Raw genomic sequence first — 25,206 nt, 5'->3', positions numbered from 1 at the left:
GTAAACACCAGCTTTCTTCATTCCCAAATCAAATTAAGACTCAGGGAAAACAAAGATTTCTCATCACACTCTCAGGTTTGTTTTTTTTTAAAGTGTGCCTTAGCTCTTTTTCTCTGCAGATTGTCATCTTCCTTTGGTTTAGTTTATCTAAAATAACATTGGGAATTGCACATTTGGTTAACATTTGCTAGTAATAGTTACGATCCTGTGGTTAGCATGAAATAGTCACCTGTGTTTTGATAGCCGCTCCCCTGTCATCACAGATAGGCAGGTGCATGATTGCAAAAGGCACAGGAGTGGAAATGTAAATTAATTCATTCTTTTCCTCTGTTTTTATTAACAGTACAAGTGGACTGTATTGCTCAGGAGCTCAGGTAAGAAGTCATGTAGTTTACTTTTTCTTGCTTCATATTCAGATTGATGTTAAGTACATTTCTATAAATAGGAAAGTCAATGAATGATGTATTTGTTCAGTGATTTATCATTTCACTTGCAAAAAGTACTGATGAGATTTCCCTTTTTAGGTGAAACAAAGAAAGTAGTTATGAATAAACCTTTTCCTCAACACAATTTTAACACAGTTGTATAATAATATATGGAAACTGGGCATGAGCTGCTTTGTATATTGATCCATTAACTTTAGTGGGAATTAATGCACTGAGCCTATCCAGCTTCCAGTTAGTCCTCTGCATTCTCTTCTTTGGTGTAATAAGCACTATAGGTACCATTTTAAGAAATATTACCTTCATTGGTTTTTGTCAAATGGCTTTTATGAAATAATAGGTATCTATAAATTATCAGCTTAAAAATGTATAATTTATTTATTTCCATCAAACGTTTTGTTGAAACAGTAGAAAGTAAGAATGATCTTTTCCATACTTAAATCACTCGAATAAGATGGTTAAAACTGTAAATTTTGCTAAGGCAGATTAGACAGTAATTTCTTAAATTATTAATATCTGATTTATACTTTAACCCTAAAACCTGAACATACCAGAATATACTTTTGTTACCTCTTTTCTAAAAATATGTCAGTTTCAGACATGTATACCATATTTTCCATTAGTTGGTCAAAAAAAAAATCCCTGTTTTAGGGAAAGCTATTGAACAAGTGGCAAATTCTTGAAACAGAACTCCTCCAGAAGAAAAAAATAATCAATTTTGGTAACAGACATTTATTTGCATGCAGGTTATAACAAGTAGTAAGTCTGATGTGACTACAAAGGTTCCATCATGAAGCCTATTGTCGAGTGCTAGTTTGTCCTATCATTTGCAGCAATGATGACAAAAAGAGCACTGAACTATACATGCAATACACATTCTGCAAAAATTATTTTATAATATTCAGTGGAATATTTTTTGTTATGTATTGGGCATGACTAAGGTTATACACCTTCAACAACCATGTAGGCTACTGAATTTTGGTGATGCGCATAACAAGAGACTCCAATACGTGCACTCGGGGGCTAATCTAGAGATCAAAAATAATGCTGTGTGATTTCCCTGGTCGATCACAGTATAACTCTAGTTTTGAATACCAAATATGAAATTCATGCAGCAGGTTGCTTGAGAAGAATGATAATAATAATAAAAAAAGTTTTAGATTAAATTTGAATTATGAAAAATTTGAGGAATTTGTACGCTGCTTTCAGATATCTTGTGAACCGAAATAGAGGCTAATTTATCAGATAAATTATTCATTGTGAATTACTCATTCAGCTCGATCCAGAACTTCATTTTTCTGTATTGCTTCATGTTTCCTGAGATGTAGTGCTTCTCCTTTTTCCTCTGTGCATCCCTAATTTATGCACCAGAAGGATTCATTAATCCGAAGAGGCAGTCATCCAAAAATGAGGATGGTCCATGTGTTTCTAAGAGAAAAATGTTTGAAAAATAGAGGATGTGCAAGTTTCTGCAACACCAGGGAAGCTGTAATTTATGCATTACCAATTTATATAGGTTTTCCCAAGCAATTTTTCTGTTCTCTGTGAAACACATGCTATCTTAGCAACTGCCATGTTACAGATTACTCTTTCTGTCAGAGCTGTGGGATGCCTATGTGAAAAAACATACACTTGTTTGAGATGTGAGACTAAATATGCAGTGAGGCCTTAATTCAGTGTTGTACTTTGAACTTTCAATTTGGAGACAACAAAAACCCACACCAGTACATTTAAATAAGGTAGTTGGTGTCTAACTAGTCAGATTGTTTTATGTGTGTACAAATCAGGAAACAGAACATTTCTGTGTGCCTTACAGAGAAGGGGAAGCCCATATTTGGAGCAGGGAGGGGAAAGTGGTGCATAAACTGTTTTCCTGTCACACTCATCTATTTTACTATGAAACAGCCATTCCAGAGCTTCTACAAGAAAAACAACTTGAAAATATTATTTTATTTTTGGGCATTCATAAATAGATATTTGGACCCTTTCTCAGTTTGGACCAAGGTTCAAAATGCAGTGTTGACTGACTGTTTTAAATCCATGCTTAATTAATTTTCCTGTTTCCCTGCCTTATCCTATCCAAGCACTTTTGCACTTCTTATTGAATTTTTTATTGCAGAGTGCCTTGGGATACTTCTGTGTGAAAGGCACTACTACATAAGCTTATACGCTCAATTTGTATTACTATTAATTTCATAATATTGATTGGTTCTACAGCTTTTGTTGTAGTTTTTTTAATGTTGCATGTTTTACAAAACTACAGAAACAAAACAGCCAAACAAAGGGTTGTAATTAGTGAAGTTGTATGAATAAATTAGACCTAGCAAATCCGTGTGGAGACAAAATGAGGGGCATGTGTGCATGACACTTTAAAGCAGGTTAAATACTTTTGCACTGCTTTAATGGTGTTGGTGTTTGCATGCGTCGGCAGTGTATTGCACAGTAATTCTAGCCACTGTAGCAAATTCGGCACCTTAAATAACTTGGGGCGCAGCAAACTAAAACTCCTCTGAGGAGTGAAGCACCGGGCTCCGTGAAGCTCAGCTCTGCAGGAAACCCGTGCAGGCAGCCTGGCAGCAGCCCGGGAAAGCAGGCTCCACTCAAGGAAAAAAAAAGCGGTGATCTTTTTTTTGTTTGTTTTTTCCCTGGAGCCTCCCTGTGTGCCTGAGCTGCACGGGGACCTGGTGCTTCCCTCCACGGCTGCAGTGCCCCTTGGGATCACCCAAGCTGGGTGCCTGCGGGTGGGTGCTGCCTGGGGGGAGGGTGACACTACCTCGGAGGGAAGCACCAGCCCCCTCCATAGCCCAGGGACCACTCCACCCACCAACAGCTTGCCCTCCCCTCCCTGCCACCAGAGAGGCAGATAAGTGGGTGTCTGCATGACACGGGGATTAAAGGGTCCTAAATTGAAGCCGTGTTTTTAAAAACCCACTGCTTCAATTTACACACGCCCTTTTCTACTACTTGAAAATGTGTATCATAAACCTGTACAGTGAAGTCTTGACTTAGCTGATATAGCAGGGACCATAAGCCAAAAGGCTTCAGTAGGCTGAAAAGCTGTGGTTTTTCTTGCATGCTTTTCTTCTGACTTCATGACTTGTCTGCCCAGTGAGCCAGCTTCAGCAGACGGCAAGTACTTCCACCCAGTATTCTGTAATTTGAAGATTAGAACACCCTCCTCAGTCGTGAGAGATGTGGGTTCAAATTGTCTCAAGCTGAAGAGGTCTCCCATTTTCTAGGCATCTTTTAACCACTAAGCTAACAAACAAAAGCTGGACATCACTAGCACCATCACAGATGAACATGAAATGCTGTGCTTTTTAGCCAACTCAGCACTTCTGTAATTAGTTCTTTTTGGGCGTTCAGTGGCTCCCTTACAACCTTGATTCAGAGTCCTAAACTCAGAGAAAACGCAGGAGTAAGATGTACCCCTGAACTTTCCATTTACTATAGTTTAATTGTAGGCATCACTCTGCTCAAAACTTAGGCAGAACTCTAAATCATCTGTGGCAAATGCATGAGCCTTTTACAGTTTAGAGTTCCCAGGTACGAAAAGCTGTCAATTCAGATTATCCTTTTGTAGGACAGCATCCAGATTTTAGGCATTGAAGCCTGCAAGGCCTACACAGATGATTTGGATCTGACCTCACAATTTTAGTGTAGCAATGATTCACTCATAATAGAGTGATTAAGGACCGCTACAGAATCACTTATTCCAAGTGATTTTAATGGGAATTGCATCCCTACCTGCCTTTGTCACTCTAGGCTTGAGTTTTCAATGGGAATAAATCACTGAGCATGTACAAATTCATCATCAGCCAGTCTTAAAAAGGTTGTGGCCTAAAGCCTAAGGGATATCCTTGATCTGTTCTAGGTGTTGGTAGGTATGAAATTAAAAAAACAGTGTACTATATCACAAAAGAAGGTCGAGCCCTGACAACATTGTACTAAGGATGACACAGTATTCAAAGTGGGGTCTCATCTCTATCATCTCTGCTGAATCTGGCTGCTGCAGTAAAACAAAAAAAGAGAAGAAACTGTGCTTGAGATAATTTTATCCCAGCTCAGTTAGAAATTGAAAAGACCAGGACCTTGAACTGTATTCAGGATTGAACTGAAAGCCAAAGGAGAGTAAAGAATATTGATATGATATATTCTCATTAGTCAGCTCCACTTAACAGATGGGATACTGTATGCTGAACCATCTGTAGTTTATGGAATGACATCTGGATCAAACTAAGGAAGAACAAATTGGAGTGATCCAAGTTTAAGATGAAAAAAGCTTGGATCACTTTGGCTAGGTATGTATCTGAATAGAGAGGGAATGAGCAAAAGGTTCTGATTGCTATAAGTGTCTGACCATCCATGAGTAGTGAAGACTCCAGTAGAATACTAAAGTTTCAGACCAGCTTGATGTTTGAGGAGTAGAAGTACTCCAAGGTACAGCTGGCCATACCTCCTGCCAGCTCCTAAGACGTTTCTCAATCAGCCAGTTATTTTTATGTGGGTCTTTTTTTATGTAGAATGCTATTTCCATTTCTAAACCAGCAAAATGATGGAACTGTTCTCCTTGAAGGAACAAGAGAGAGAGTTGATATCATCACCCTAGTGGGAAGAGAGAAAAAATGGGATAGAAATCTATAACATTCTAGATTGTCTCCCTCTCAAGAGACTAACTACTATTTATATGATGGGAAAGATTTAAAGTCAGCACAACAACACTGTAGTCAATGAAGCTGAAGGAGTTCAACATGGCCTGAGGCACAAATTTCTAGAGCCCTTCAGACACTGTTCATCAATATCTTATTGATGGACAGACCAATCATTGTTCAGACCAAACTGAAGTCTGAAGCCATATTAGGCTTTAACAGTTGTGACAGTTATTATTTACTTTACAGTGTCCAGTAGACTTGTAGTATGGATAAAAGAGTGTGAAGCCATCCCTGCTAAATTTGCAATTTGATTTTATATATTCATGGAAAAAAGGTGTTACAAAATAATCAAGTAGGGTTAGGAATGATGAAAAGAAAGTACAGGCTTGTAGGAACAAGAAGACATGCTACTCAAAGCAAACCAGTGCATGACATGATGGAACAGATGGGTATGTAGTGTAGGATCCAGAAAAAAACAAATGATATACAGTTATAAACTTTGTGACCCAGCAGATCCTTTAGGAAGGATTTGTATGAGAAGAAAGGCTTTATGTACCAACCTAGGAAGGGTATTTCTTGTATAAGGGATATACATGAAGTATACATGGAGATGATTAAAGGAAAAAGTGAATAAATGAGACTAAGGCTGAACTTGGAACAGAGTAGGTATGCAATGAGGTAACATAAAGAAGAGTTAAGGTGTTGCAAGCCACTTCTTTCTTGGTGATTTTCTCTAAAGAAGGCTAACAGAAGTTGGACAAATCGTTTCCACAAAGTTAAGTTTAATTTATGCAGACGAAACAGTTGTATGCTATAAATTAGCTGTGGTTTCTGTTTCCGACAGGTTTGGCAAATCCATCACTGTCTTTGATTAATCACAAGGGTCAAAGGTGTCTTGGCATGTGTTTACTACAGAGATTTCAGAAATGACTTAGACTTAGTTAAGGAAGACAGTATGGATTCCCTTTTTGACAATGATTCTGTTCAGTTTGCAGAGGCAGTGATGGATGATTAGAGGAATGTAATGCTCTCTTTCAGCAGTACTCATGTGTCTGGATTCAAATGGATTAAAATTTAATTCTTTATCATAAAGTTCCAAATTTCTGCTTAGCAGTTTCATCTTCAGAAAGCCATCCATGAAACATAAAATCTTGTAAAAGAGCTTGTTTGGAGGTGACTACCTAAACTTCTTGTAGGTGCAAGCTAACTTCAATATGCTTCTTCATCTGTTGATGCTTCAAGCCTCCAATTGATCTCTATTTCCAACGGGGAATTCCAGACACTATTAGATTCAACAGTTTCTGAAACTGTGGAAAAGCTCTATTTTTTTCTTGGCGGGGATGATACATGGCAGTTGTATAGAGTATTTATGCACCCAGTTACAGCTCCCAAAGTGTGTGTACCCTTGTTTACAAAAGTTGAAGGTATGGAAACCACTTAACAAAAAGCCTGTCTGTGTTTGTCAAGATTCTGAGTTGTTATGCATTGGTTTTTCTTTCAAGAGAAGCATTTCTTGTGGGTACTCTGATGAGCTTGTCCTTGACAGAAAGCCCTTCCTGCAGATTAGGGGTGGATGTGGAAAACATGCCCAGTTCTTGTCCTGTATGTTCTGTATAATCATGATGTACTGAATTACCAGCTGGGAACAAGATATGCAAAAGTAACGGCTTCTTGCTGTGCAACCAACTCTTGGCAATACCATTAAATCCAGGCATTTCATCTGAAAGTAAATCTTGTATGATGCTGGGTTTATTAACAACTGATCTTGCATTCACAAAAAAATATAACCACCCTACCCACTGTTTGGTGTTTCTGTTGATCTAAAGTCAAGGAAATGACTAGTGGTAATCTACTACTACTTAGTCTCTAGCCAGAAATCTCAAACCAAAAAAGATTTATTTTCATCCTCCTCACAAACATGATCATGGCAGAAGTTGGAAAGGGCATAGAGCTGGTCTTTTCATATTACCCCTTGTCTATTATTGTAAATAGTCATCCTTTTCACTGCCAGCAGATGCAGTATCCTGAAAGACATAATTTTGTTGGTTGTTTGATCCTGTTCTGCCAGTTTTGTGTTTATAAAAGAATTAAGGATAACTTGCTGAATCTGCTTTCTTCTTAGAAACAACAAAGACTTTTTTCCACTAAATTTTCCATTAAAATTAACCCGGTTTAATTTTTATTAAAGCACAATCATCAGTAGCAAGCGAAGTTTAGAATGAGGCAAATATAAACGTATGCTATTCACAGGACTAATAAAATATTAATTCTGGAGTTCACCTATCCTTATTATTACTTCCTGTATGTCAGCCATTCTTCCCACCCCTAATAAAACAAGTTATAAATGTAAAACATAACTGTAATCAAATTTATGGGTCTGTAGTGTCTGAAACCCTCCCTAGTTTCTTTCTCCATCTTCTAGTCCCTCCTTAATTATCAATAAAAAGACCTGGTCTACAGTTTTGGCAACTTTTTATAATTCTGTCCATTCTCAACACTCCTCAATCTGCATTGTTAGACTGAAAGCTTTTTGTTTATTTAATTGCCCTTCATTCTCTCAATTGCTAGCAAAATAGATCTAGTCTCTTGCATGGCATCTTGTATTTGGTTTTGTAGTATCACAAAAGCACACTACAAAAGAGATGTTTAAATTCTAAATTGCTGCTTTATTCAGGTGTGCTGCTCCCTTACCTCTCTGTTTTCAAATGTTCAAGTAATTGGTGTTTGGTTGTCACACAAAACTAAAGAACAGTTCTTCAGCCAAATACTTGCAATTGTATACAAAGCAGTGTATTTGTGCATGTACATGAACAATAGCTATTTCTTATTTGTTATTCACCCATTTTAAAAGTTCCTCATTCATGCAGGGAATAGCAATAATACCCTAGGATTTTGGTGGCCAAACACAGACCACAAATAAACAAATAACCAATTGAACATTTTGCAAACAAACCTTAGGTTGAACTTGTTTGATTTAGTAATCTAATGAGTAGCCACAAATAACAAATTAGCAAAAATCAGGATCTGCCTCTGATACTATTTTTAACAGATATGTGGCTCTATTTGCACATAATTGTGTTTGCAATGAATAATTTGATTAATTCTTATAGAATGCAAAAACAAATTCAGGCCCAAGTATTCCTAACTGCCCTTTCTTATCCTTTTCTGTTTTTACTCTCTCTTTTCTGTGCCTGTGTTAAAGTATTTAAAGAGTTTCTATTTAATTTTTTCATTTGATATTTCATGTCCATCTTTATTTCTATTTTGATTTAATATTTTCTATGGAGGAGAAGTATTAGCTTTTTCTTTCAATAGTCAATATGTTCAGTAAACAGATACATATTATGAGTCTCCTTTCTCCTTGATATTGTTTTTTTTATGTCTACCACATTTATTTTTAGCCAGTAAATATAGTCTTAACTTCTCTTCCTAGTACTGGTATCATATATCATTGAATTTGGGTTTGGGTTCTTTACCTTCAAATTCCTATTTAATTTTAATCTCTTAAAGGTTGATGATTCTCAATTTCTACTTTTCTATAACTATTAGTTTTCATGTCAGAATATGAAATTCTGTCCATTTTAGCCCTAATTGTTGCAGTCATATTCTTAGTCAGTGCCCCACATAAGTACCTGCCTTTTTGCACTTTGAATTGCCCATCCACTCTTCCTAAAAATTTTTACACTCTTTATTTCTCCATCTTTTAGTACCATCTCCTCTAAGACTGTGTATCCCCAAGGAGTCATAGACATTTCCTTTACAACTCAGTGCTGTCAGCACATACAATAAATGTTTTGATACTACCCCTTAAACTAGCTTATAGAGCCTCAGATACTCTTATGGCTAGAAAAAGAAATTACACATAAACCAGTATAAATGTTCGGAAACCGGTTCAAATCTGTAGCAAAACAGAAGCTCAGGGCACCTATACGTGAGCAGCGAGGCTTCTCCAACTTGCTGCAATTACAGTTCGTGGGAGCAGACTCGATTAATCAAGTCTGCTACAGTATGGTAATAACCACACTCCAGCAGACTCCAGCATCTTGTGTATCAGCATCCTCATACTTAACAATGCCGGCAGGGGTGCTTTAACTAAATCTTGTATGATAAGCTTTAGTTAAAGCATCCTCGCTGCCATTTTTAAGTGTGGGGATGCTGAATCACAAGACACTTCAGTCACTTTAATTAGAGCGTCTTTCAGAGCCACTCTAATTAAAGCGCCTCCCCCAATCCCAGACCCCGTGTATACATGCTCTCAGTGCACATAAACCACTTTCAAAATGGCCAAAACTGGTTTAAGATAAACCTGAATGGATGTAGTATCAGACTGAACTGATTTAGATTAAATCAGTTTATTGAACTTTTGTCCCAGGTCCCCTACACATTCAAGTTAACACACAGTCCCCCAGCATCCTAGGATGCTTTGCACCTCCTCCACAAACCTCCCTCACAGGTTAGGCAGGCTAGCCTTGGACCAAGCTGTCTGCTCCAGCTGAGCAGAGGGGTGTGCTCTAGCACCCCCCCCCCCCCGGTGTCTGGCTTGGACCACTGCAGGCATGTGGCTGCATTTCCAGACTCAAAAGTGAATATCTGTTCACTTGCTTATTGGTTCAATCTGTGCAACTTGGACTAATCTGTAAAGATTGAATCTATTCAGCCTCAGGCTTTTTGACCATCTGTACTTAGCCTATAAGCCTCAATGCCTCTATAAGCTTACAGAGCCTCAGCCTTCTCCTAGCTGAACAGAATGGGTCAGAATCTTATAACCCAGAATGGCTACTTTTTTTTATGGCAGATCCTTCCTGAATGAAAGCAAGCCATGCAGAGAGTATTATGCCAACCAATGATTTATGCCTCTTTTATCATGAAGTAGAGGCCAATAGCTGGTTAAATTGCTCTCCCTCGTTGATGTGTGGACTGGGTTCATGGAAGCAAGAGTTCATCAGAGTGGACTGTGAAAAATATGGAGGCTATATTGGTAGGGACACCTTCAACCGTCTAAGTTTAATGCTTGAAACTTTAAGCTGTAGTTAGCCCTACTACTAGCATGTCTGTGACAAGATTATTAGACAGTAGCAAAGCTGGAGAAGGTTTGGACTTTTGACAAATAGATTACTTTAAATTCCCCCTGTCCTTGCAGTGCTCTGACCAAGGGGGTTTGTTTTTCCACAAAATTATCAATCAGCCCTTAACCAGCTCCTTATCCAATTTTTTCCAGAGTGTTTTTTTCTAATTATTTACTCCAGGGGTTTTCAACTGGGGGGTACTTGGGATGGCCTCAGGGGGTAGTTGGCAGTGGGCACTGCTGCCAGCACTTCTGCCGCCACCATGCCACTGGCACACTTGCTGATCAGCTATGGGGGAACTCCCCCAGTCGCCGATTGGCCACTGGGGGATGCTCCAGCTCCCACACTCATCATTTGGTCACTAGGGGACTCCTGCCTTCTCGACCAGCCAGCAGGGGTACACTGACCCAAAAAAGGTTGAAAACCCATGATTTACTTCATTCAGCAGGCCACACTCTCACATACTACAGAGCAAGGATGCAGGTCTGGAGAACATCCTAGAATTAACTTATGTATTCTGAACCAGAGAGATGCTTATTATCAAATATCAAATGGTTTATCTCCATATGACTGAATGAAAAAGGGATGAGCATCTCAGAATTTCATAGTTTCATAGTTTCTAGGGTCGGAAGGGACCTGAGCAGATCATCTAGTCTGACCCCTTGCCATGGCAGGAAAGAATACTGGGGTCAAATCCGCCAACCCTTGTAACCTGTCTAGGTCTGATTGTACCCTGTTGCATCCTTCCAGTGTGCCCATGTCCCCCCACATCTTAGTGTCATCAGCAAATTTGAAGATGGTACTTTTTACCCCCTCGTCCAAATCACTGATGAAGATGTTGAACAGTGTGGGCCCGAGGACTGAGCCCTGCGGAACCCACATTCTTCCAGATTGAGAAGGACCCATCCACTACCACCCTCTGGGTGTGTCCCTCCAGCCAGTTGGCGACCCATTTGACTGTGTGGATGTCTACACCACAGCCCCCCAGTTTCTTAATGAGAATGGGGTGAGAGACAGTGTCAAAAGCCTTCCAGAAGTCCAGGAAGATTATATCCACTGCTACCCCTGCATCTAATGATCTGGTGATCTGATCGTAAAAGGCCACCAGGTTGGTCTGACAGGACCTGCCACTAATGAACCCATGTTGGTTGCACCTAAGCATGCAGTCTCCTGCTGGCCCCTCCTGGATGTGTGCCAGCATAATATTCTCAAACAGCTTGCCTAGGATCGAGGTAAGACTAACTGGCCTATAGTTTCCCGGGTCCTCCTTCCTGCCTTTTTTGAAGATGGGAACCATGTTGGCCCTCTTCCAGTCCTCCGGTACCTCACCAGAGCACCACAAGTGCTTGTAAAGCCATGCCAGGGGACTTGCAATGACCTCGGCCAGTTCCTTTAGAACTCTAGGGTGGAGATCATCCGGGCTGGCTGACTTAAATACATCCAACCCCTCCAGAAGCTCCCTAACTAAATCCTTGCTAACCCGTGGCCCAGGTGTGCCTCCCCTGGGGCCCAAGGAGGGCCCAGCAGGGAGGTGGCTGTTCTGGTCCCTACTTAGGAAGATGGAAGCAAAGAAATCGTTAAACATGTTAGCTTTGCCATCTGGTGTGACGACCAAGTTTCCCAACGCGTCCTGCAAGGGCCCCACATTACCCGGGACCTTCTTTTTACCCCCTATGTATTTAAAAAAGGACTTCTTATTGTCCTTAATCTGGGAAGCTAGTCCCAGTTCCATCTCTGCCTTGGCCTTCCTAACTACCCCCCTACATCCCCGAGCAATTACAGAATAGTCCTCCCTGGTGATGACCCCTTCTTTCCATTGGGTGTAAGCCTCCTTTTTAGCAAGGAGACATTCTCGGATGCTTTTGGTGAGCCATGGAGGCTTGTGTGCTCTCCTGCTCCCTTTGAACCTCGTTGGGATTACCTTCCTTTGGGTTTGGAGGATCGTCTCCTTAAGGAGCGACCACTCTCCTCGGACACCTGGCTCCCCTCCCCTCCGGGACCTCAGCTCTTCTCCAACTATCCTCCTTAGCTCGTTGAAGTTTGCCCTCCTAAAATCTATGGCTGCTGCCTTACTGCATGCCTTTACCACCTTGCGCTGGATGGTGAATTCCAGCAGGCGATGATCACTGTCGCCCAGGTGGTTGAGCACCCGCAGCCCCCTCACCAGGTCATCACCTGTGGCCAGCACTAGGTCCAACAAGGTGTCTCCCCGGTGGGGCTGTGCACCTCCTGGGTTAGATGGAGGTCCTGCACTCTGTCCAAGAACCTACGTGAGTGTTCAGACCTGGCTGACTGTTCTTCCCAGCAGATGTCCGGGAAGCCAAGGTAACCCATGACTACCACATCCTTAGCCTTCACTACCTCTGTAAGCTGACCCAAGAATTCTTGGTCAAGCTCTTCTCCCTGGTTGGGAGGTCTGTAGTAGACTCCCACCGTTAAGTCTCTTTCCCCTCAACTGCCTTGTGCTCTAACCCAGTGTATTCAGGGTCCCGCACTTCAAAATGGTAGTGGGGGTGCTTTAACTAAAGCTCGTTCAACAAGCTTTATTTAAAGCATCCCCACTGCCATTTTGAAGCATGGGGACAGTGAATACATGTGACACAGAGGCTGATGGAGTATACTAATTAGTAATTAATCAATCCTGCTTCAATGCATGCTAATTAGCACACATCGGATCAAACGTCCAGCACATGTATAGGTGCCCCTAGTGTCTTGGATCTAGTCAGCAAAAAATAAATGTTCTCCAAAGTGGCATTTGCTGAATTAAATTGTTCATATGCCAAGGAACAAATCTGCAGACTTTAAACATGCACTGCTCTTCTTATATATGTATAAGGACTACAAAGTATATCCTTGGTCAATGTTACTTCAGTTCAAGTGACTGTTTTCAGTAAAGAACTTTCTTGCCTTTGGCCCTTACATGTTCATGATACTATCCTAAAATAATAATAATGTTTATACTTTGCTTTTAAAGTATCGAAATAAAAGGAGTTAGAAAAAAAGAGGAGAAAAAAACTATACTGTTTTTCCTTTCCTAACTTCGTTGTTGCTGTTGGGATTTTTTGTTTGCTTGTTTGTTTTTGACCTGGAGGAAGGATATCAGCTTAAGTAGATATCAGCTCAAAGACATGGTATTTAAAGAAAAATTAGAAAGCCATTTTTATAAGCATGATGATGTACTTTTGGGCCCATGGTCTATCGAAAATGTGTGTGGATTTTGGGGTCTGAAGGTATTTGGCCTTTTGCCTCAAGCTTCATGATGAGCTTGAGGCATGTGTAGATTTCATTATAACTGCATGCCTTTTCCTCTGTTATTGCTGACTTACTGTCACTCTAGTCTTTTTACATGATTCTTTTTATTTGCTCAATCATTTCACAGTCCAGTTGTTCCTTTTGGTCAGGTGGCCTATAACATTACTTTACTATCTGAAATATCTCCAACCTCAATGCATAATGACTCAACACCATTACCCATTTCTCCCCAGTCTCCTCTTAAAGGGGCTAATAAATCCTTTTTCAGCAACAAGGCTACACAGCCTCCTTTGCTCTCCCTGCCTGGCTTTTTCAATAATCTATATCCTTTAATATCATGTTCCAGCTAGATTTTTGTTATGATATCATATTTTTCTCTCTAGCATTAGATATATCTCTCCAGCTTTCTTATTTTCTTCTTTGTTAAACCTTTCATTTGTGTATATAAGCACTTTAATAACCCTCATGTTGTTGAGCTTATTTTGTTCTATATTAATGTCCATAAATCTGTTTTTCCCTTTTATCTTCTTCTCATCCATGCCTTTATGTGTGCTCCTTTCATCTTGGTTCAGTCTGTGAACTTACACTTCCCTCCAACAACCCTAGATCAAACCTCTCACAACTCTGACTCCTTGGTGTATGAACATTGGCCTTGTACAATGGTAAACCTTTCAATAAGTATGGATCCCTTTTGGCCCTGACTGATGTCCAGTTACCCATAGAGTTGCACTTCCTCTCCTTAAAGTCACATTTTTCAAGAACGTAACTATGATATTAAGTGAGAAGTAGCTATATGAAGTGGTAGAAAATGAGAAGCATAATTGTTTAGAATTATTTTTGGACCAAGTCATCACTAATCCTAAGTATGTGCAATTACTAGTAAAGTCAAGGGGAACTGCAGAACCACAGCATCTCCGTGATTTGGCCCACTGCAACTACTGTTGTATAGTCAGTCAAGAAGTAGGAAAAGAAAATTACCAGGATTGCCAATTCAAAGGCTGTCAAATGGGTATTTAAAGGTAACATCAAATGACTCTGGGTGGGGAAGTGAAATTACTTTTAAAGTGAGGACTGGAAGGGAACTAGTGCTAAAGACCCAGAGAAAGCTTGTCTCATTCAACAGTTATGTGACTAGCTCAGTAAAGTTATGAACATGTAACTACTTTACTCCTCGGGGGGTGGGCAAAAAGAGGGATGGTTTTATTGTACATTATGGTAAATGGAATCTAACAAGTGTTTGCTTGCTTCTCTTTCACTGAGGGTTAAACAATGGCATGTCAAGCCTTAGTCCCTTTGCATCATGTGATAAACTGTTTATATAGCTCTGCCACAAGTAATCCAACAATGTAGATTAGCGTGTGTGTGTATGTGTGTGTGAAATTTCTAATTTGGAGCTCTGAAAAGATCTTGTTTAACCTCAGTATAACTGGATGCAACTCCTATTAAAGTCTTCTAGATTTAGTTTGGTTTCCAGGAATGCTACTAATGAGATGCAGAGTAAAATGGTGATTGAAAAAAAAGAGTGGTTTTATGGATGGCATATTTGGGCCACTGCTAATTGTCCCCAGGGAAACACACTTTCCCACTCCTGGGGACACACCCTACGAGTCTTTTTTCTGATACAGCTCTTCCTTGCTGTATCCCCAGATTTTGTTTTCCACCATCTCCATAGTCACATTCAATAACTTATTTGTTTTTTGTTTAATCAGCAGAGCTTTTTAACATTACTTCTCCACTCACTCCCATTTGGGAAACATCAAGTTTATGGGATCACTGTTTATTTCATTATTTAGTATGGGTTAGAATTTCCTTTGGGGAATAATACTGACCCACATATAACTGAATTGAGCTTAATGTCTGTACCCAATAGTGGTACCAAGTCTATCTAATTATCTCTCCTGAAGTTAACAATTTCCTTAGACATTCATAACACATTTAGCACCAAGGTATTTTTGAAAGAGAGTGGGAGAGTAAGTGATTTACATCTCTATTGTTAAAATGTTGAGGAAAAAAGTACTGTAGTCACCAGACTCCAAGACAACTCTGAATTTAAGAACACCACCTTAAATTCAGGGACATCTTAAATGTGTCCCTCGTGCCCCCCCAGCAGTGGCAGGGAAAGAAAAGGTGGGGGATGATGGGCCAAAACCCTCCCATTTCCCCCTCCACTTCCACCCATTCCCTGTGACTGCCCTCCTGCCACTTTTCTCTTGTTGCCTGCCCCCTGCTCCTTGCCCCGCCATGTCTGTGACTACCCCTCTCAACCCATGCCTCCCACCCCCCTGTGACTTTCTGGTTCCTGCCACTTGCCCCTCTCAGCACCTGCCCACAGCTCTGTGCCCTGCTCCCCTCTGACTCTTTACCCCCCATGCCTGTGGTTGAAATCTTGCTACTTGCCACCTCCCCAAGCATCTGCCCTACCCATCCTTTGCCCTCCCTGCCGTTTCCCTCTGGCTTTGCCCTAGCCCCAGTCTAGCAATGCTAGGCAGAAACAAATGCAATAGCTCTAGGTTTATTCAGGATGGGCCTGGAGCCCAAGATAAGCAGCAAGTCATGGAGGGTGTGGGCAGGCTGCATAGTCTCCTTGTGCACCATCCTCACCCCACCATGAGTCGCCTGTGCTTTCTCCATCCCCACCATAGGTCTCCTCCCATGCACCCACCTCGGTCCAGGGCAGATTCTCCATGTGTTGAGGAGGGGGAGGGGAAAAAGGGGACCTCATCTTGGATTCAAGTAAATGCAGTACCTATTCCTTTAAATGAATCTGGGATGGTGTGCAATCTCAGTTGTATCAGTGTAAAGCAGGAGTAATTCCTCTGGTTTCCCAGCTAGTGATGACCCAAGTATGAAATGTCATCTGGCCAAGTTTACACAGGAATATGTGAATTCATCTGTTTTGGAGTGATTTTAGAGGACTGCTTTTCCTTGACATGATTTATTGATTTAAATTTTCATTCATGCACTTAAGACTCTTGATAGAAGGTCTGGCATGTCCGTGAAAAATAACTGTGGGTTCAGTCCATCCCTGTGTCTGATCTCCACTCAGTAGAGGGCAAAAAGAAAAAAAATTGGGGTTTCCTGTTTTCTAGTTCTAGCATAAGTTACAGCAAGTGATGAGCTATTCCCATTTATGTCACTAGTAGATGGGTTTCTAAAGGAACTTTAGCCATTGGAATAACATTAGAGCAGAGCGCTATCATATTCCCATCCCTGCTTCTGGTGGAGAGTAGGAAGAGCTGGTTCTACCAGACTTATAGTAGCAAAGAGATAAGCTTCACCAGAATTCTTTGCTGATCACTTAAGAGCTAAAATCTTGTCACTTTGTATCACCTGAGCTGAATCAAGAATTAAGGATCTAACTCAGTGATTCTCAACCACGGTGCCACGATACCCTGGGGTGCCTTGAGATCCTTTCAAGACTGATGGGGATGCAGCACAGTGTTAGCACTTTCAGATGTGCACGCATCATTCAGAAGATAAATTCAAAAATGCATAATATATATGGGTGATAGAACAGGGGAAGGGGGAGATGGAACCTTAAACAGCTCATCCAAATTGTTAACAAATATAATTAAAGAGGCACTAAGAGATGTGTGGGCAAGGGAGAAAGTTTTCACCAGAACTGACCCCTGTGGAAAGAAACAATCAAGAACTGACTTTGTGTTAGTATCAAAAGAAATAGTAAAAAGGAAGAAAGAAATAGTATGTGTAGCATTTAGTGATCACCAGATGCTGAAGGTGGAACTGAATCTTGGTAAGAGCCCCATAAGGGGAAGGGGAATATGGAAGTTACATGTGCAACTGTTACAAGATGAAGAGCTGTATCAAGTATAGATGAGACAATCTGAGAGATAGAGAACACTGAAGAAAAAACATAAGAGTACCACAGAATGGTGGATGATGGTGAAGAAGAAGATGAGAGAATTCTTCAGGAAGGAAAGCCAAAGAACCACAGGGAAAAGACCAAAATTGCTGAGAGAGCTACAAAGAAAGATGCAGGAGCTGCTGGAAGGAAGCCACAGACTGAAGACAAGTATGAGAAGAACTAAAACAAATAAGGCAAGAGATGGAAAGCTGGTTTAAAAGAAAGATGGGAAAGAAAATGTTTTTAGCATGAGTATCCTGGGTGGGAGAAAACAGAGTGGTCTCAATACGTTTTTACTAGAGTGAAGATGGTGAAAGGAGATTGAAAATTGGTGCAGGAAGAAGGTGGTCCCCCGGTGGAAAAACAGGAAGTGTTGGAGGCAACAAGAAGAGTTTATGAAGAACTATATCAAGAAGGAAATAGACAGGAAGAAGATGAAGGATTTGCTATAAAAAATTGAAGAGAAAGTAGAGGAGGAGGAAGCAAAGAAGATCGAAGAAAAGATGAGCTTAAAGGAAGTGATGCAGTGCTTAAAAACCTTTAAAAGAGAGACTTCACCAGGGCCAAATGGACTACTTCTGGAATTTTACAAGAAGTTTTGGGCATGGGTAGGGAGGAATATAGTGGAAGCTTTCAAGGAAACAGGGGAGAACAGGGAAAGATTTTACACGAAGCAATGTGATCTTACTCTTCAAGAAAGTTGAGCTCACAGAAACATGGTGGGACCCAGCACATAACTGGGCAGTGATTATCCAGGGCTATAGGCTGTACAGGAGGGACAGGACAGGGAAGAAAGGTGGAGGTGTGGCATTCTACATTAAGGAGGACTACACATCCTCATCGGGTAGCACAGGGTCAGAGGAGAGGCGCACTGAAGTGCTCTGAATTAGAATACAAAGCAGTCAAGGGGAAAGGGACTTAATGGTGGGGGTTTACTACAGACCACCCAACAAAGGGGAAGAGCTAGACCGGGAATTCTGAAGTCAGCTTATGGAGGTAGTTAGGTCAAAAGATGTGGTCATCATGGGTGACCTGAACTTTCCAGACATCTGCTGGGAAGAGCAGTCAGCCAGGTCTGACAGCTCACATAGGTTCCTAGCCGAAATACAGGACCTCCATCTAACCCAGGAGGTGCACAGCCCAGGAGGTGCACCAGGGAAGATGCCCTGTTGGACCTGGTACTGGCCATTGGTGATGACCTGGCGAGGGGGCTGCGGGTGCTCAACCACCTGGGTGACAGTGATCATCGCCTGCTGGATTCAACATCCAGTGCAAGATGGCAAAGGCCTGCAGCAAGGCAACAGCCCTAGATTTCAGAAGGGCAGACTTCAATGAGCTAAGGGGAATAGTTGGGGAGGCACTGAGGTCCTGGAGGGGAGAGGAGTCAGGTGTCCAAGAAGAGTGGTCACTCCTTAAGGAGACAATCCTCCAAGTCCAAAGGGAGGTAATCCCAACATGGATCAAAGGGGACAGGAGGGTGCAAAAGCCCCCATGGCTCACCAAAAGCATCTGGGAATGTCTCCTAGCTAAAAGGGAGGCATAGACCCAATGGAAGGGAGGAGCCATCGCCAGCGAGGACTATACAGCAGTTGCTCGGGGCTGCAGGGGGGCGGTCATGAAGACCAAGGCAGAGCTGGAACTGGGACAAGCTACTCAGATCAAAGACAACAAGAAGTTGTTTTTTAAATACATGGGGGGGAAAGAAGGTACCAGGTAATGTGGGGCCCCTGCAAGACAAGCTAGGAAATCTGGTCATCACACCAGAGGACAAAGCTAACCTATTTAACAACTTCTTTGCCTCCATTTTCCTGAGCAAGGACTGGATCACCCCCCCCACCGGAACCCCCTCAGACCCCAGGGGAGGTGCACCTAGGCCAAGGGTTAGTGAGGATCTAGTCAGGGAACTTCTGGAGGGATTGGACATATTTAAATCAGCTGGTCTGGACAATCTCCACCCCAAGGTGCTGAGGGAATTAGCTGAGGTCATTGCGAGACCCCAGCATGGCTTTACGAGCACTCGCGGTGCTCTGGTGTGGTGTCAGAGGACTGGAAGAGGGCCATTTTCAAAAAAGGGAAGAAGGAGGATTCAGGAAACTATAGGCCAGTTAGTCTTACCTTGATCCTGGGTAAGCTTTTTGAGAGAATTATTCTGGCACATGTCCACAAGGGGCCAGCAGGAGAGCTTATGTTTAGGGGCAACCAACACAGGGTCCATTAGTGGCAGGTCCTGTCAGACCAACCTGGTGGCCTTGTAGGACCAGGTCACAAAATCCTTAGGTGCAGGGGTAGCAGTGGACATAGTCTTTCTGGACTTTCAGAAGGCCTTCAACATTGGCTCTCACCCGTTCTCATTAAAAAACTAGGGGACTGTGGTGTCAACACCTACACAGTCAAATGGGTTGCTAACTGGCTGGAGGGCCGCACCCAGAGAGTGGTGGTGGATGGGACATTTTTAACCTGGAGGGATGTGGGCAGTGGGGTTCTGCGGGGCTCAGTCCTCGGGCCTGCACTGTTCAACATCTTCATCAGTGATTTGGACGAGGGGATAAAAAGCACCCTGTTCAAATTTGCTGATGACACTAAGATGTGGGGGGATGTGGGCATGCTAGAAGGGAGGAATAGGCTGCAATCAGACCTAGACAGGTTACAGGGGTGGGCGGATGAGAACAGGATGCATTTCAACACTGACAAGTGCAAGGTGATGCACCTAGGGAGGAAGCACCAGCACCATATCTACAGGCTGGAGAACTCCCTTCTCATCAGTACAGAGGCAAAAAGGGATCTTGAAGTCATCATTGATGCCCAGATGAATATGGGCAGGCAGTGTGGGGATGCCGTCAGGAAGGCCAACCACACCTTGTCATGCATCCACAGATGCATCTCAAGCAGGTCCAAGGAGGTGATCCTCCCCCTCTATGTGACACTGGTCAGGCCACAGCTGGTGTACTGCATCCAGTTCTGGGTGCCGCACTTCAAGCGGGATGTCGACAACACGGAGATGGTCCAGAGGAGGGCTACTCACATGATCGGGGGCAGCAGGGCAGGCCCTACAAGGAGAAGCTATGGGACCTGAACCTGTTCAGCCTCCACAAGAAAAGGCTGAGGGGGGATCTAGTGGCCTGTTACAAACTAGTCAGAGGGGACCAGCAGGCATTGGGAGAGTCCCTGTTTCCCTGAGCACTACCAGGAGTGACTAGAAATAACGGTCACAAGCTGGCAGAGGGTAATTTCAGATTATACATCAGAAGGCTCTACTTCACGATCAGGGCGGCTAGGATCTGGAACCAACTTCCAAGAGAAGTGGTACTGGCTCCTACCTTGGGGGTCTTTAAGACAAGGTTAGATGAACACCTTGCTGGGATCGTTTGACCCCAGTACTTTTTCCTGCCCCGGCAGGGAGTCAGACTTGATGATCTGCTCAGGTCCCCTCTGACCCTACAAACTATGAAACTATGAAAGGGAAGAAGGAACTCCTGAACTCCTGGGGACCGATTACACTTCTTAATATGATCTATAAGTTAATGCCAAGATGCTGGCTTTGAGGATGAAGAAAAACCTCCAGGGATAATACATGAAGACCAAGTCTGCACAGTACCAGATAGAAGGCTCTCCAAAGCAATCACGGTGATCAGAGATACACTGTTCCACGTCCAAAAGAGGAGAACAGATATTGTTATAGCAAACCTCGATTTAGGAAAAGCATATGACAGAGTGGATAATGATTATACATTCAAGGTGCTAGGAAAAATTGGGTTCTCAAGGAATTTATATGTTGGATAAGGCTATTGTATTGTATTGATGTGGAGAATCAAGTTCAAATTAATGGGTATCTAAGTGGGACTTTTAGAATCTATATGGGAGTGAAGCAAGGGTATCCCGTGTTGCCACTACAGTTTGTGTGTGGCATGGGACCGCTAGCACAAAGAATAAGAAAAGACAAGGTCATAAGTGGAGATATGGGGAGGGGGTGAGGTAAAATGCATACTATACATGAATGACATAAATGTAGTAGTTAGAGACAGGCTTTCAATGCAAAGGATACTAAAGCATATGTCAGAATATGGAGAAGTGATGGGGGCTAAATTAAATGGATTGAAAAGCACCATAATGGGAGTGGGAAACTGGTAGGATTGGAAAGACTAGGCCTTCAATTGACAGAGAGAGTGAAATTACAGTGCTAGGCATCCCAGTGGACACCAAGAGGAAAAGTGATACAGCATGGGAAAAGGTTATGGCAAAGGTATGGCAATTACTTTCTTTATGATTTGGAAGGATGCTGTCCTGTACTAGAAAAGTGGCAGTGATTAAGTCAATTCTGAGGAAATGGAGAGTATATCAGACCTCTCTCTGTGGGCATGGTAACCACTGATTCGTTATATCAGGATGGAAGGTTTCACACAGAGGCATAAAATAGGGAAGGAAGAGCTGGAGGTACTGAAAGATCATAAGATACTGATGGAAGCAGTAAGGGAGAAACATGGGATGGCATTGGTGGGAAACTTCACAGAAGAACAAGTGAGGAAGGTGTGGCAAGCAGTGATGGGTAAACAACAAAAAGCGAAAGTGCTGACCTAGAGAGAGGTGCAACACAGATGGGGCTTGAGGAACTCACCTAGCTACCCAAAAGAGTTACAGGGAAGAAGAAATGGTGGGACCTGTGTTTTGGGAGTGTGCATATGCAAAGGCAGTATGGGAAAGGATCCACTGTTTTCTGAGTGTCACCAAAATGAACCTGTTGTTAGTACAAGAGATGGTACTGTATAGACTCATTCCAAAGGGACTGGAGGATATGTTATCAAAGACTTTATTAGCATGTTTTAAAACTAGTTTATGAAAAGTAAGAAACCTCTGGTTTTAAAGGCTTGGCTTTTGGTGAAAGAGGAGGCCAGTAGCTGGGGCTGCATGAACTAAAATGCTACATAAGTTGGGACAAGGAAGAGATCGGAGAGGAAGAAGCAGAGATGTGGAAGAAAAAGGACTGAGCACATTTGTTTCACTAAACAAACAGAGAGCACTGATGGGATGGGCAGAGAGTTTCAGGTGGTTACTGAGGTAGCAGTTTTTCTTGGGGTTCTGTATGAAGAAAGATAGTTTTGTACAGGGTGCTTTTGTGGGAAGTTGATGTATGTTGTGTAATGGTTTCATATATGTAGTTGTATGTTTTTGGATATGTTGTTTTTGTGATATAAAATTTTGGTAAAATAAGGATGCTTCATATGTGTAGCTTTGTAGATATAGGGTGATAAGGATATGTTTAAAAAAATTTGTAAAAAAAAAATTATAATAAGGTTCCATCAGTGTGTTTGCCCAATATGGACTATGTGTTTTATGGGTATGCCCAGTAAGGGCTACATTCAATCAACTAGTTGGTTTCCATGACTGAGCACATGCTGCTTCTATCAGCAATTTTATAATAGCCAATGTATTTAATGGAGTGGAGAGGGGGTTTGTGGGTATGCAAATATATGATGTGGGGCTTTTTTCCCATGATGATTGTGGAGGAAACGTCTTATAGTCAAGTAAACATGGTACATTCTTTACAACAGAAAAAAATATCTCTGTTGCATTTCTGTATTAAAAAAAAAAAAAGAAGTGAAAACTAAAAGCTGGAATTTTGTGAGGGGTGTCTCCAGTCTAAAAAGGCTGAGAACCACTAGTCTAAATGTTTGCAGATTGTTTCTAAAGTATGAAGAGATGAGCAAATTACATTGAGTTGAATGCAGAGCTCAAGAGGGAACTGCATGTTAGCTGGTCTTTGTTAATCATGTCATGTGTCGGATCTCAGCCCACAGTAAGTGAAAGCTAAGCTGGAGCATCTTATGCCACGAATGAAACAGGGCTGAGTTGCCACACTTTACTTTCTATTTACTGTGGGGTGGGGACCAGATACATGAGGCACCTATGCACATGCAGCAAGGCTGCTCCAACACACTGTAATTACAGCACGTTGGAGCAGACTTGATTAATTGCGTTCCAGCGGATTCCAGCATCACATGTATCAGCATCCCTACAATGAAAATGGTGGTGGGGGCAGTTGAACAAGGTTTAATTAAAGCGCCCCCACCACCATTTTTCAGCATGGTGACACATACATGTGATGCTCTGGGCACTTTATTAAAGAGGCTCTTGGAGCCGCTCTAATTAAAGCACCCTCCCCTGAGCATGAATATAAATGCCCGGAAACAGTTACTATGGAGCAGCTGACATGCAGTAATCCTGGTCTCCACTCTCCCCTTTTAATGTAGTAATAACTAGCTGTGTGTCTGAGTTATTACATCCTTGCCTACCAAACAAAAGTTTATGATGGTTTGAACACAGTTTTGAAAAAATCAAGTTAAATAAAATGACGCTGACCACAGCTTAGCCATCAGGGCAAGCTTTGTCCTGTCTACTGTTATCTGATCACAAATCACTACTATTTTCCACTATTTCATCTTATATATCAAGTATTGGATTCATGTTAGCTGTTGTAATACTTGTATGTAAAGGCACAAGTCTTCTGTGCCTAAGTACCTTTTCACACAAGACACTAGTATGTGTTTTATGTGAAATGTAGTAAGCATTCATGCTGCATTAAAAGTTAGAATGTGTCTGATAAGCTGCATTGTAATACTTGCAATAATCTCATCCCGCTCTGGACAGAACTGGAGCTGGCTGCACCTCCCTCCACTCCACAATACTAACCCCAGCACTGGGCACCACAATTCACATGTCCACCTCTGAGGACATGCAACTCCCATGCCTAAAGTCTATGCCCTCCTCACCATAGGCCCAGAACTGCCCATCCTGGAAGCATCTGACCCTGGTACTCCAAACTGGCAAGCCAAGTCTCTGCTGCTGGCAGCAGGCAGAAGCAGGCACAAGGAGCCAAACTGGGAGAGGGTGCCATTTCTGCTGCTGCATCTGCAACTGTCACTGGATCCATGGGGCAAGCCAGATCTCTGCCACTGGCAGTCTTGACCTGGTTCCAGTGCAGTGCCTGGGCTAGGAACAACAATCAGTCCCCACAATGCACTTGAACTTGTATTATCTCTGTGGAACAGTGAAGAGTAGCTGAACATATATTACTTACTATGCTCTAGACACACTTCTCCCATGAGATGATCTCACTTAGCACATGTTGTACTGTTTGTACACATGAACACTTGCATTTAAGTGCATTTAACGTGTCCTAAGTATAATGTGTGATGTGGCCTTTATTATCAGTATTTTTTGTAGTATATAAATATAGAGACAATATAATGCAGGAGAACGAACTAAGGTATCCAAGGTCATCATCTTGCTAAGTTTTAACATCATTAAAGATAATGTTTGTCTTTTAAGTTTCAATCTTCTGCTTGCCAGAAGACCTTAGACTAAATTGTAGTTGCTAGCAAAATAATGCATTTTTCACTGGGCACATTTTATTTCCACATGGTGTTGCTCTAGTTAGAGAAAGCTTCTCATATGCACAATAGTATTTAGTATTTGAGTATTTTATTCTTATTGTTTTAAAGTAAATGTTAAAAAATACTCCATTTTTAAAGAATATGTCCACACAGAGAACCAGTTTCACTTGCCAACCTAGCTAGCTCATTAGTGTATTCATTTCCTTACAAAAAATAACAATGTAAACTAGCTCAGCCTCAAGCTTGCTCTCAGTGGGCATCTCTACACATGTGATTATGTGAACAAATAAACTTCGGAGCATGTGTAGATGCTGAGATATTTACTGCACAGTTAATTAGGCAACAGTGCAGTTAAAGTCTCATGTAGATGCACCCAGCGTAGTTAATGGAAGGTTTGTCCTTGATTTCATCAGGATGACCCCTGTGACAGTGATGTTAAACTACAGTGAGCGAAACTCATGCTCATATTGACCCTTTTAGCTAGGTAAAAGACCTGAAATGACCTAAAGCAGCCCTTAGAAGCTCTGTATCTGGCCAGGG

This window comes from Crocodylus siamensis, chromosome 3 (assembly GCF_052110815.1).
Source record: "Crocodylus siamensis isolate JL-2025a chromosome 3, ASM5211081v1, whole genome shotgun sequence".
Lineage (NCBI taxonomy): Eukaryota > Metazoa > Chordata > Crocodylia > Crocodylidae > Crocodylus > Crocodylus siamensis.
Note: the sequence above shows the minus strand (reverse complement) of the source record.